The 15,438-nt window shown below is 35.5% G+C and overlaps 1 pseudogene; it reads left to right on the top strand.

Moving 5' to 3' along the window:
• Positions 1 to 404: 404 nt before the first annotated feature.
• Positions 405 to 1,412, top strand: LOC120175970 (annotated as a pseudogene).
• The last annotated feature ends 14,026 nt before the right edge of the window (positions 1,413 to 15,438 follow it).

The following is a 15,438-nucleotide window of genomic DNA, read 5'->3' on the forward strand; positions in this document are numbered from 1 at the left end:
GTGATTCTAACATGAACCAAGCAGTTCTCTTGACCTGTGAACTGGTTTATTAGGGCAACCTCCATTAGATTACACATCGGTTTTTGCAAAATTAAAGAAGGACCCAGTAATTTCATTCTATTTTCAGCATGTAATAACAGCTTAGGAATTAGTAGAGGAAACAGGCAAAGTCTCGAATGTTACATGTCCTTCATACATATGCTTTTATTACCTTATTTATTGATATGTTTTAGGAGAAAAGTAAATTACCCTTTAATTTGTTTTTATAAAAAAATGAAGATAGTTTTTGTATCATAATAGTATATATCTGTTGGTGGAGGAATGCTTGTCACCTACTCTATTTTTTTTATAGTTTTTCACTCCCTCCTTTAAAACTCTCCCGCAACTGTGTTTGATCTCCGGCAATGGACAAACATAAGTGCAAGTTAGGTTTCAAAAGCTTTGCAAATGGAAGAGCTTTGGGTGGTCATATGAGGTCTCACATGTTCAATCTTCCTCTTCCCCCCAAAGTTGCAGACCATGAATCAACGAATCCCTGATTCCGAGTCGGCCTCGGCTTCTTATTCATCGCCATCGGAAGAAGAAAAAGGGCAGTCTAACGGGCTTCGAGAGAATCCCAAGAGAGATGTTCGGTTGGTAGATCCTGTGTTTGTCCATGCTGCTGGCTCCGTTGTTCTTCAAGACACAGAAAGTGAGACCGAGTCGTCTAAGAACCCAACTCGGAGACGATCTAAACAGACTCGGAGAATACTAGGAAATCAACTACAAGAAGAAAGAAAGAAGGTTAAAGTTAACGACAAGGATAACCTTCCGAGTAGGATCGACTGAAGACATCGCTTTCTGTCTCATGATGCTTTCAAGGGATAAATGGAAAAGCAAAGTAGTACATCAAGATGATGAAGAAGACGAAACATACGAATCACTAGAGTACTTCAAATCAAGCAAGGTTAATAGAACAAGTCGAAGCAAGTACAGGCGCGAAACGTGCAACAAAGTTTTTAAATCGTACCAAGCACTAGATGGACACAGAGCGAGTCAAAAGAAAACGAAACCTTACTCGCCGGCAACTCACGAAACAGAGTTGGAACCTGAAAATGTGGGCACTACTGCTAGTTCCATTACAGACAAGAAAATCCATGAATGTTCTGTTTGTTTCAGAGTCTTCTCATCTGGGCAAGCCCTTGGTGGACACAAAAGATCTCATGTAATAAATGGTCAAGCGGCAACAACCCATGTTAAAATTTCCAGAAAGTTAAAAGATAGTTGCATAGATCTTAATCTTCCTGCTCCGACCGATGAAGATGACGCTAGCCAAATCGAACTTTCCGCGGTGTCTGATGCAGAATTTGTCAACCGCATCAAGTGATCAACGGCTTTAACATCAACGTTTAATTGATCCAAATCCAAAGGTAAAGTTTAGGCTTTTTTAAGGCCGTTTCTTCTACTCTATTCTAACTGTAATTCTTTCCTCTGGGTTGTCTTTAAAGTTGCGTTTGTAAGGAACTTGATCATTAATTACAACTTCCCAGGGAAGACGACATTTTTAGACATGCTTTTTTCATTTCTTGGGCACTGTTGGATTACGCTGCAGTAACAGGCATTATTGTTGATGGGTACCTACTTTTTCAAAGCCCAGTTTTTTTTCCTTTTCCCCAATGCAAGTATAGTCATTCACAAAAGAAGGTTCTTAAAAAACACGAGAATTTTGTTCGTTTCTCTGTTTTTGAACTTAAAAATGGTGCTACTGAAGATCATTAAGAGTTTCTCTGCCTTTTATGTTTCCTTAACCGCATTTCATTTTGGTGCCTGGTTTTTCTTCTTTACCCTCTGTTTCCTGTCTGAAATCGTTTCATGTTATACCTACAAATCCGCTAAACCAGTACATTTGGTCTAAGATGACATTGAACTTGAATCTGGTTTACTATAAAAGCATGGGTAAATTACATGTTTAGTACTCAATTATCATTTTTTTTCATTTTAGTCAATCAGCTCTCTTTTATTTTAAAATGATACTTGACATTACATTTTAGTTTCATAAAAGAAACGAAACTAGGAAAAGAAAAAAAGAAAATCGAAATCCTGTGTTTGTATTTACTGAGAATAACGTGCGTGGTAAAAGCAAAGTATCCTACTGAATACTGACTGAGGATCAGAAAAAAAAAAGCTGGAGTCATGTTCCAAGGTAGTTTAGGGGAGAGGAATGAACAATTTTGGAGGTGATTTAAATGGGTTAAGAAGATGCTCCATTAAGAAATTAGTGAGATTTAAGAGAGTAGGACCGGCCTCACAATGTGTTGTCTTTCAGGCTGTAGCAGATGCCATGATTCTATGTCTTCACACATACAAATATGTCCGTATTGATTCAAGTATTATAAAGACTTTTCATAAGTTATTTTTATTTATTTTTTAAGATATGTCTTTCTTAATTCTAATTTATTTTATTTATCATTTTAATATTTCACTTTTAAATATTATTCGATAAATTTAAAATTTCATCTAAATAAAATAATTAGCGATAATTGATAATCTCTCTGTCCCATTATTTTTATCTCATATCTGTAACACCCTAATCTGATCCGCCTGAAACCAGATGGATTAGAATGTTTGTAATAAAAATAGAGTTTACGACTTAATACTACAATAGGTTCTATGACAATACATGCCCTTTACAACAATAGAGACGTACTATGATAAGGATCAAGTCTAAAAGTCCTGTGCCTGGCGATGTACTCCTCGAATTGGCACCTAAGAACCTGTGTACTGAAACACATTCCATACACTGAGCTCACAAGCTCAATGCCACACAAATAACCCAACTACACTACATGCATTCTACATATGAGCATGCTACATGCACGGTTATAAATCATGCGTACATTTATCACACAACAAAAGTAAGCATCATGGTGTGGCTCAAGGTCACCATAGTATCATGGAACTCACACCCTTATTTGCATACTAAGGGTACTTAAGGTAATATTTGGGTCACTGAGCGTTAGCATCTCTTAGTACCTAGACTAGATCCGGGTCACGGAGCGTCGTCTCCTAGCCAAGCCAGTCTACTCCTGGCCAGGCCAGTCTACTCCTCTCGAGTACTCGGGACGTGTCTGGTTCACTTAGCATTAGTACAACGTCCAATCAACATTTTAAGTTCCTCTGCACTAGTTTGGATGTATCCTGATAATCCTCAATATAACATACGAACGTCATTCAAGTAATTGAGTGTCCTCGTCGTTTCCTGAACGTCAAACAAAGGCATAAATCTTATGGAATCTTACCTCATTAGATCTCATGTTATCACATAATTATTAAGGTTTTCACTTGTATTCTTATTATAGAATTTCCCATCTCGATGAAATCCCAACTTCGTTCCTCTACCTTAAACTAGTCTTATTACCCAAATAATCACGATGGTACCGGTACTCCTCCTTGGGTATCAGTACTCCCCTTCCTATGGTACCGATACCCGTTGAGTACTAGTACCAAAATTTCCCTTCGATGTTCGAAAATTAGTCTCGGTATAGATACTCACCTGGGAGTATTAATACCCACCTTCCACAGTATCGATACACCCATGAATGTTGATACAACTTTCAATGTTTTGAAAAATACCCTGGTATCGATACCCTTACTGGGAGTATCGATACTCCCTTGAGTACCGATACCAAATTTATACATTGGAATTTGATTTGGGTCCCCAAGTATAGATACCATATGCATAATATCGATACTCCTTGACGGGGTATTGATAGTTTCGTCTTAAACATTTTAAATTTTGTCCTCTCATAGCAAGCAGTATCAGTATTGTTCTTACAGTATCGATACTATCAACCTAGAAACTCTATTTTCTCTAATGTAATCTCTTCCAAATCACTTCTAAAGTGATCCCAAGGCCTCCAAATGGTGATAAAAGCTTATGTATAGTGAAAGGATTATGAAAGTTCATTATTTTATGCATGAATAACACTAAATCCCCATTTTCATGATTTAAACCCCCAAATGCACACAAATGGCTTATACACACAAACAATCAACAAAAATCACATGTTGATCTACAAGTGGTAGAGAAAGGTTAGAAGTGTATTACCTTGCAACTAAGGATTAAAAAACAACTTCAAGCTCACCCAAGGGTCTCTATCTCATTGTCATTCACCTCTGAGCTTTCACCCTCTTCTCTAACTAGAACTAGCAATGGAATTTTGTTATTAACTCACTTAAGGGTTTGGGAATGTTAAAAATGGTTTAGGAACATTCTAGAGCCACCACAAGCTCTAAAACACAAAACCCTCTACAAACTCAACTATTGCCACCATTGCCAAACTCTAAGGTTGTGAGCTTAATTTGATGCTCTTAAGAAGATGATTTTGACTCTTACCTTCAGTATTTAGGGATGGGGATGTTGGGGAACAAGTTCCAAACTTTTATTGGCCATAATAAGAATAGTAGAAGAAATTTGAATGAAGAAAAGAAGACAAAGAATAGAGGAAAAAGAGATGGGGTTCTGCGTGGGTGACTTCACCAAACATAAATATTTTTGGCCTTTGACTCTTTAGGGGATAATTACAATATTGGTACTTCCTTGATTAGTTTCAATTCAAAAATACATTTTTTACTCCTTAAAGGGCTCAATCCAAGCCCAATTCATTCTATAAATGCGACAATGTCTCTCATAAGCCTAATGGGTTTATTTAACTCTTCCTCGGGCTAGCCCAAATCTACTAACCCGATAATCAGGCATTACAACTATCCCCTCCTAAAAAAAATTTCAACCTCAAAATTTACCTGAGTAGAAAAGATGTGGATACTGGAGTTGAATGTCATCTTCGGTTTCCCATGTCGCTTCCTCAATACCATGGTTTCTTCACAAGACTGTCACTAACAAAATTCGCTTGTTTCTCAACTCTTTGACCTCTCAATCCAAAATTCTTTTTTGGCTACTCCTCATAAGTCATGTCTTGGTTTACTTTGATTTGTTCTAACGGAATGACATGCGACGTGTCGCAACGGTCCTTCTGAGTGGTCCCAACTTCGCGCTTCAACTTGGAATTGTGATGGAGTCGCTATCGATCACTTTTGAATTAGGTAGATCATAAACCTACTTACCACTTACTGGTCCGCGTCTTACAGAGAATTGTCAAATTCGAGAGTTGGTTACAATCGGGGAAGGATGAGCACCCCCGAGTTGCCATTTCGGTACCACATGATTATCGGGTTGTCTTAATTGAGAAAATAAAAAATTTAAAAGGGAAATTTAAATTTGATCCATGTTATTTACCTTTAATAGCTGCCTGAAAGTTTAAAGGGATACTTTAAAATAAAATTCATTTTATTATAAAGTAATAAAGAAATAAAATAAGTAAAAAAAATTTAAAACACTGTAAAATAACAAAAAAGGGGTTAATGAATCAATTTAAATAATAATAACAAATGAAATTAAAAAAGACTAAATTGCTCTAAAATCAAAATATGAGGGTGAAATTACAAGTTGAGTGACCAAAATGAATTACGATTCAAAAGGACATGGACTACGAAAATAATTTCAAAATCTTGAAATTGCACACTAGTCCCTCGTATATAAATCTCCCAAAACTCTTTTTCCATTTCATTTTAACACTTTTCACCAAAAACACTCACCCGAAACCTCTCAACCATTATCCCCCTCCTGAAATCTAGCCAACTTCCTTGTCGAACAACCACCATCACACCATCGCTCTACCCACCACCTACGGTGGCCAGAGACCCTAAAATTACCTCAAAGCTCCCCTATTCCTGATGAACACGAATCCGAGCCCCAAATCACAAGAAATGAACCCTCTTATCGTAGATCTTAACTGAAAGGTTTCGATTTTCTCACCTTATCTGGCGATGATTTGTTTCTCTGATGAAGCTTTTGAGCTAATTATCTCCATTTATCTTTTGTGTTACTTTTTGGTAGATTTCGAATGAAAGCTTCCCCCCTTTTGCCTTTGTCTTGTAGGGGATTTATATAAGTTTATGAGGTTTTCTTTCCCTTGATGCGCAGTCGAGGTGTGGCATTGATGATAGGATTATTTCCCGATCTTCATTCATCTTGCCTAGAACCGAAATGGAATTTCTTTCCTTGGTTCGTTTTGATTTTTCATGCAGAGGGATTTGTTTCTGATTTCAACTAGATTAACTTTTTTAATCTGGGGTTGTTTCCTTATTTATTCTGATTAGATTTGATTCGCACGAGATCCCCCTTTTCTTGGGGGTTAATTCGATCTTCATTTTCCTTGTTTCTTGGGATTTCCTTGTGGATCAAAAAGGATCTTTCCTCAATGCTTGGTCTTCACGCGCCATTTGTTGGCTTGATGATGTTAAACCTTCTGGAAAGTTCTAGGACTATTTTGGTTATTGGATCATTTGGGGCAGATTCAACGATTCTCGTGCGGATGGCATGTTGATATGTTTCCTTAAGGTTTTGAAACCCTTAATCTAGTTCAATCTTATCCCTTGAAACATCTTTTGATCGCACTGTTCCAATCAAGCTGCGCTTGATGATAATGACCAAAACCCTAGCTTGCACATGGACTTCCTAACCGGACTTGCTTGTTGGGCTAGACTCGCATTGCTTTGTTGGGCTTTGTATTTGGACCTTGTTGGACATTAATTTGGACCATGACTTGAATTTGGGCAATTTGGACTCTCCTTGGAATCGAACTTGCAATTTGACCTAAAATAAAAATAAAAATAAATAATATATATATATATATATATAATAATAATAATTATAGAAATATATATTTTCTAAAATATATAATACATATATTTTAAAACTATATGTGTTTCTTAAAATATATAATATAAATATTTCTAAAACTATACATATATTTTTAAAATATATATATATATTCCAAAACTATACATATTTTTTGAAAAATATATAATATATTTTTAAAACCATACACATACTTTAAAATATTATATGTATATAATATTAACATAATAAAAAGATGCAACATAAATCCCGGATGAAAATGGGTGTCTACATGACAGGTTCGAATGATACCTATTTAGCGTCAAAATGGGGAAAACATTATGGATGCGATCCATATCTGGCAGCAAGGCTAGTCGGTAGGCTACAGGTGTGACTTTCTCAAGAATCTTGTAGGGCCTAATGAAACGTGGAGTCAACTTCCTTTGTCACTTGAATCTAAGTACTCTCTTCCAAGGTGACACATTGAGGAAAACTTTATCGCCCACCCCAAACTCTATGTCCTTGTATTTCAAATTCGCATACGATCTTTGTTATTCGAAAACTTCCTTTAATTGATCTTGAATTAGTCAAACCTTCTCCTCTACCTCCCAGATCATATCGATACCAACAAGTTTCCTATCAATGAGTTCTGTCTAACATAAAGGAGTTTTACATTTCCTCCCATACAGGGCCCCATACGGGGCCATCTAAATAATCAACTAATAACTGGTGTTGTAGGCGAACTAACCGACGAAAGGTGATCCTACTAGGTACCCTCAAGGTCTATCTCGTAACATCAGAGTATGTCCTCTAAAATCTAAATCACGCGCTCAGACTGACTAGCATATATGAGTGAAAGGTGGTACTGCAGTGTAGTCGAGTACCCAAACCCTCATGTGGTGCCCTCTAAAACCTCGAGGTAAAATGTGGATCTCTATTGGATATAATCGACATTGGTACTCCATGCAATCTCATTATCTTCTTAATGTATAGCCTAGCCAACCTATCTAGGGTGAAGTCCATGAGAACATGTAAACAGTGGGTGGATTTGGTTAATATGTCGACTATTACCCAGATGGCGTTGTGCTTCCTTCGCGTCATAAGTAACTCAATCATGAAGTCCATGGTAATTCTATCTCATTTCCACTGCAGAATCTGAATAGGTTGAAGTAGTCTTGATGGAACCTGATGTTCTACTTTTACTTGTTGACATGCAAAGAACATATATATGAACTCGGATATCTCCTTTTTCATGCCCGACCACCAATACAGCTGAAGAAGGTCTTGATACATCTTGTTTCCTCCTGGGTGGACAGAAAATTGACTACAATATGCCTCCCCAAGGATCTTGGTTCGTAACTCCCTGCTCGACGGAACACATAATCATCCCCAGAAATACAATACACTACCATTCTTCAACTTAAAATTAGATGCATCACCAAGATGAGTTTTCTCAATTTTAGCTAACAAGTGATCATCGGTCCTCTGAAGTTCCCTCACTTCCTTAACTAACTCGGGTTTGACTCGCAACTAAGCTATTAGTCCACTAGCAGCGTTTAAACTCAAACGAGCATGAAAAGCTCGAAGATTGGAATTATCTTTCGACTCAAAGTGTGGGGTACCACATTCTCTTTACCCAGGTGGTAATCAATCACACAATCATGGTCGTTAAGTAATTTCACCTACGATGATGCCTCAAATTTAGTTTTTTTGTGTAAGCAAATACTTGAAGCTCTTATGGATTGTAAAGATGTAGTACTTTTCTCCGAATAGGTAGTGCCTCTAAATTTTCATGGTAAAAATTATGACTGCTAACTCCAAGTCATACGTAGGATAGTTGCGCTCATGCGGTTTGTATTGTCGGGACGCATACGGAACAATTTTACCCTCTTGCATTAATACATAACCCAAGCCATTTAATGAAGCATTGCTAAACACAATAAAATCCTTGCCCAACTTCAGTTGAGTTAACATTGGTTCTTGAGTCAACACTTCCTTTAGCCTCTCGAAGCTTGGCTAATGTTTGTCATCCCAAACAAATGGTTCCCCTTTTTTCAATTGCTTGGTCATCGAAGAGGCTATCATTGATAACCCTTTAATAAAATAGCGGTTGTAATCAGCAAGACCTAGAAAACTACTTATCTCTATTACGTTCTACGATGATTCCTACTATACCAATACTCGAATATTTTAAAGATCAACTCAGATACCCTCAACATACACCACATGGCCCAAAAATGATATCTCAAACAACCATAATTTGTACTTACTGAACTTAGCGAATAACTGACACTCCCTCAAGGTTTACAATACAATACAGAGGTGGTAGTCATGCTCTTCCTCTGAATTTGAGCATACCAAAATATCATCGATAAATATCACCATGAACTGGTCTAGATACCGATGAAAGATCCTATTCATTAAGTCAAGGACCTCGACTTGGGCATTGGTGAGACTGAAAGGTATCACTAGAAATTTATAGTGACCATACCAGTTTCTAAACGATCTTTGCTATGTCGACCTCTTTAACTTTCAACTGGTAGTACCCTGACCTCAAATCGATCTTAGAGAACACTCTATCTCTCTTAAGCTATTCAAACAAATCATTAATCCTCGAAAAGCTTATTCAATTAACGGTAGTCAATGCATTACCTCATTGTCCCATCCTTGGTTTTAACAAAAAAATTGGTGCTCCCCACAGTGACACACTTGGACGAATAAATCCTTACTCTAGGAGATCTTGAATTTGGGTTTTAAGTTCCTTTAATTCAGTTGGTGAAATGTGATAGGAGATAATGGACATCGGAGCTGAACCTGACATAACTTTGATGCCAAATTCTAACACTCGATTGGGTGGTAATCCCTGCAATTCTTCCAAATATATATTCAAAAAGTCTCTCAACGTGCAAATTTCCTCTAGTACTGACCCATAACACTAGTGTCTATGACATGAGCTAAGAATGATTCACCACCTAAGCTTATCAACTTATGGGCCTCTATGGCCGAAATAATCTTCAAGGCATAACTGAGTTCCTCACTTGCCATCACGATCTTGGTTATGTATGAGTTACAAAGTTTGAGTTGTCTGGCCCTACATCTCAAACTTGCATTATTCTCAGATAACCAATCAATTCCTAAGATTACATAGAATTCTTAAAATGGTAGCTCCATTAAATCGACGGGAGAAGTTTTTCCCTAAATCTCTTTCGGGCATCTACGGTGAACCTTATCCACTAACACATCTTGTCCTAAGAGGTTGGAAACTCGATCTTTAATTTCTAGATCCTCAGTTCGAAAGTCTCTTTCCCGAAAAACCTCAGGATAATATATGAATGGTTGACACTAGTGTACCAAAGTAGTAATAGGCATGCTAAAAACTATAGATATACCGAGATGATGTCGATAGTCTCGCATTCTGATACTGCATACAGGCTGGAGGCAACCCTAGCACTAGAACCGGTTACAGATCTGGCAGTTACTCTACTCTATTGTCCAGAAGTTGAACTACCTCCCCTCTAAAAGGATTCTTGAACCCTCTGTACACACTTAAAAGGTCTTTGAGCAGTCGATGGTGCTACACCCCTTGTATTGGGGTAATCTCTGATAAGGTGCTCATGAGATCTACACCTGTTACATGCTCTGGAAACTCTATGTCACTACCCTAAATGCCTTATGCCATAGTTTATATAAGTTGGGGGCTATATGATCCTAGCTGAGACACTGATACTCACCACAAAGGCTACCTAGTGGCCTCCTATAGCCCTCTGATCACTATCTATGGGTTGAACCTTGTTTATCCTCTAGGATTACGAAGATGGAGACCTCCATGACCCTCATGAGTCTCTGGCCCAATTGCCTAACGTTTGAGATGATCTGATGATGTTAAGTGCTCGACAACCCTACCCCGTTAATATACTCAATAAACTAGCCTTCATATTCAGAGTCTGCTCAATCGACTTTGCCTGACGGTCCGGCTCAAAGAACACTCTCGATGGGTTAGCTATCAAGTGAGTGAGAATATCAATGTGGAGGTCATTCGTAACTAATTACAATAGTGCCCATTGATCACCTTTAACTCTGGCGCATAATGACTCAAGCTCATGAAATCGTTTTCATACTCAAATACGGGCGGTAACCCTTACTTAGATGTAGGAATCAGTTCCTCAGGTCGTCAATATGGGACTCGCCGATATACTTCTATATAAACTCTGACAAAAACAACTCCCAAGTCGATCGCTATGGCGCTAACGACATCTGTTTGAGTATGCCCAAAGACCAATGATAAGATGATTGTTATGATACATTTTATTTACCGATTTTATTGAATAAAGTCATTGCCACTATTATTTTCAATTGTATTTCTGTGTCTAATATAAATTGAAAGATAATAAAGTCCATATAATAATATGATTATTATTAAATAACCTTAGTAAAATATTATTATGGGTATGGAAAATAATAATGTGTTTAAGACTAACATGTTATTGATTGATGACAATGAATTGTCAATGACATAAAGACATCAGCATTGATGCATGAATATGTTGTTAGAGAACGACATATTGGATTGACCCACTATGAGCATATGTATTCGATTATTATGTGATAGTCATAACATTTCTCATGGTGATGACTATATGTATGATCCTCAGACTTGATATCATCGCTATCTCAACATATATTATTGTATGTTTTGATATAATTAAACATTCTCCGTAACTGGTTGCACTATAAAGGCTGATATTGAACATATCTCGATATGTGTAGTGGGATGTAAATGATTAAGATAAGATTTGTTCTTTCTACATAATAGGAAATATATTACAGGCCACTGATTGAGTGAGACTAGGAAATGCATGACCATGCTCGAATAAGTTGATATGAGATATCACAGATTAATCATTGATTATAGTCTACTCTAGATATCAAGAAATAATAGATAGGCTATACAAGTATGACTATTCCATGACTTGTGTCTATTCTAGATATAAAGGAAAAAAGATGTAATACATAAAAGAGTTATTCATGAACATGATATGTTTAATCATGACTTCCTATAACTTAGGTAATAATGATATATTGCTAGATGTCACTCATTATTTCTAATATTAGAATGGTTCTAGTTATTAATACTAACGTTACAAGAACCTACAAGGTCACACTCAATGTTTGGAATGAGCAAATATTAAACAAATTTTATTGTACATAATTGAAGAATATAATTAATATGTGTATATTTGATATATATATATATATTATGTTAATTGTCCCGAATATATTAAATGAATATTAAAAGATTATAATTCTGATTATAACTATTTTAATGGACATTTAATTCAAAATAATTAAATACGAATGTAATTAATTCAAAATTATAAACCCTAAAGGTTAGGGTAACGTGTATATAACGATTAGTAAGGTCTAGCAGCCTTTTATTTTCTTTTTGAAAAAGAAAATATTTGCTCTCAACTGGGTGAACTGAGTGGAGACCGAGATGTTTTCCATGGAGGCTTGCGATTTGAACCGTTCGTGATTATTATTACTATTGTTGTATTGCTATTTTGTGAGGAACCCAATATAATTAATCATATCACTTCCTATCGATTTTGGTTTCATCATACACATATAGTTGGTGAGATCATCGTGTTTATTTTTATTGTGCCATGAGGTGCGTCGACGGTCCCAACAGTGGTATCAGAGCCACTTGTACGATCCAGATTCAGGTTAAACACTTAGTTGATGCGATATGTATGAGATGTATATTTGATTTTACTATTTTCGATGATTATGTAATACATACGTGTTCGATTCAATGGCTTTCGCGATTAATATATTAATATAGTTAAACAAGTTATTACAATCATTGATTAAATATAAATAAAAGTTTGTTGATGTTCGATTTTGAAGTTCGTATGTTAATTGTTAACATGATGAAAAATGGGTTTGTGATAGCAGATCGCTTTCGACAGAGAAGCAATGGTTGTTCCAGTATGAAAAACTTTGGGTTTAAAAAATCCCAAAACATGATTTTGTTGATAAATGTTATCAAATCATGAGGTTTTTCCCTTGACCCATTCATAGGCAACAAAGGTTATAAACCCATATCAATTATTAATAATAAACTTATAATAACATATGTATGATATGTTTGTTTTGTACAGTGTTTGGTATGCATGGTTATAGCCCCTTTATTTACAATGATTGTAAAATTTTAAAATACGGCCTGCACATCGTACCTCTCTACACTCATTTTGCACGGTGTTTGGCATGCATGGTTATAACCCCTTTATTTACAATTTTGTAAAATCTTACTCCATCGTATGTAAAACGAGTTTCTAAAATTGTAATCCTATGAAGATTCAAAGGAGTAAAATAATGGAATGATCTAAAGGAGAGAAGATGATTGAGAAGCAGTCTTAGTTTTAGAATTATTGGTTCTCTCATTGGCTTGGAATGGGCAATCATAGTTGTTATTATTTTTGGGATATAACCACTGCATCTTATTTGCTACTTATATCTATCATGTATGTGATGCAATGAATGAATGATATGTTAGCATGCTAATATTATAATGAATACTGATGAGATCAATAAGGGCCTAATATTAAAATGATCATCGATGAGATAATTATGAAATCTCTATAAATAATCTAAGTTAATTTTAACTGTCCAACATTTAACCTCATTCAAACTTCGATCGATATTATGTGGGTTTGCTAAAACAATGGCATATAAGTTTATCTTAGTTAAATGTGAAGAATAAGCAAGTGATATTCACTGGTTGAAATATTAGTAATAACTTACCTAGGTTATTCTATTAGGATTAGAAACCTAGAGGTTAATTATTTGGATGAATCATGAGATGATTTGAACAAGAGTTGTTCACTAAATGGAGAAGTTACATGGGATGTAATTAATAAGGTGTTACTTACCTAAATTACCATTCTCCAAAAAGAAAAGCCAAAGTTGATTTAGTAAGAGGATGAAATATGGATCCTCAATCTTTAGAAAAACTTTTGAGATGTTTTTTCAAAATTAAAACAAGAGGGTTTTTAATTTTGATTAAAACAGTGGGAGTAATTTGTAAATAAGACATATTTATAAAATTTAAATTCGATAAATTTACTTACTTTAAATATTTCCATTGTTTTAGATTTAATGGCAAATAACACACTATTATTACGATCGCTCCTTGAGAAGGAGAAATTGAATGGCATAAACTTCCTTGTCTGGTTCCATAATTTGAGAATTGTTCTCAAACAAGAAAGGAAATAATATGTCATTGAACAAACTGTTCTTGATGAATCGGCAGCTAATGCTTCTAGAGTTGACAAAGACAAGTTTAAGAAACATATGGATGATATGTTAGACGTTGGATGTCTAATGCTTTCCACCATGACTCTTGAGGTTCAGAATTAACATAGGACATGGTTGCACAAGAGCTTTAGAAGCAACTTGAGCTTCAAAATCTCAAGAAAATATATGAGGGGAAAGCACATCAAGAGAGGTATGAGACCTCTAAAGCTCTATTTCAATGCAAAATGGCAGAGGGATTTCCTGTAGGAGCTCATGTCATCAAGATGATGGGTTACATCCTAACATTGGAAAAACTGGGATTTTCTTTGAAGGATGAATTTTCTATTGATGTCATCCTATAATCGTTTCTGGATAGATTTAATCAATTTGTCCTTAATTTCAATATGAATGAAATCAACAAAACTTTGCCACAATTAATTGGAATGTTACAAACTGGTGAGAATAACATGAAAATGGTTAGACCTTAGCCCATTCTGATGGTCCATAAGTAATGGCAAACCCAAACCCAAAGGAAAAGATGCATTGAAACCCAAAATGGGAGTTAGCAAGGAAGGAAAATATTTCGATTGCGATAAGACTAGACATTGGAAGAGAAGCTGCCTTGTTTACCTTAAAGAGGTAAAAAAGGCAAAAGCAAATGGAATGTTTATTTCAGATATTTACATTATTGATGTTAATTTGTTAAAATCTACTTCTTAGGTATTAGATATCGATTGTGGTTCTCATTTTTTTACTTATGTACAAGGATTAGAAAAGAGAATGAATATGGGTAAGTGAGACGTATACCTACAACTGGGAAACAGAGCAAGAATTGTTGCATTAGCTATAGGAACACATGTTTTATCTTTGCCTAGTGGACTTGATTAACATTTAGAGGATTGTTATTTTGTGCATAGTTTGACTAATAACATTTTTTCTATTTCTTGTTTGGACAGGATTTACTTTGAGATTATTAATAATAATAAATGTTATTTTTTTTATCTCGATAATGTTTTTTATGTTTCAGCATAATTGGTTGATGACCTATATATTTTGAATCAAGAAAATACCATTTATAATACAAAAACTAAAAGATCAAAAATGAATAACTCAAATCAAACTTATCTTTGGCACTGTTCTTTCGACCATATAAGCGAGAAGCACATATCAAAGCTCCATAAAAAATGGATTCTTAGATTCCTTTGTTTTCGAACAAATTGATGTATGTGAATCCTACTTATTAGGAAAAATGACTAAAGCTCTTTTTAATAGTAAAGGTGAGCGAGCAAGTGATTTATTGAGATTAATACAAAGTGATGTATGTGGGCCAATGAATACTCAAGCCAAAGGTGGATTCCAATACTTCATTACATTCACTTATGACTTCATTCAGTATGGGTATATTTATCTAATGCGCTATAAAT

Source organism: Hibiscus syriacus, unplaced genomic scaffold, assembly GCF_006381635.1.
Source record: "Hibiscus syriacus cultivar Baekdansim isolate YM2019G1 unplaced genomic scaffold, ASM638163v2 tig00112221_pilon, whole genome shotgun sequence".
Lineage (NCBI taxonomy): Eukaryota > Viridiplantae > Streptophyta > Magnoliopsida > Malvales > Malvaceae > Hibiscus > Hibiscus syriacus.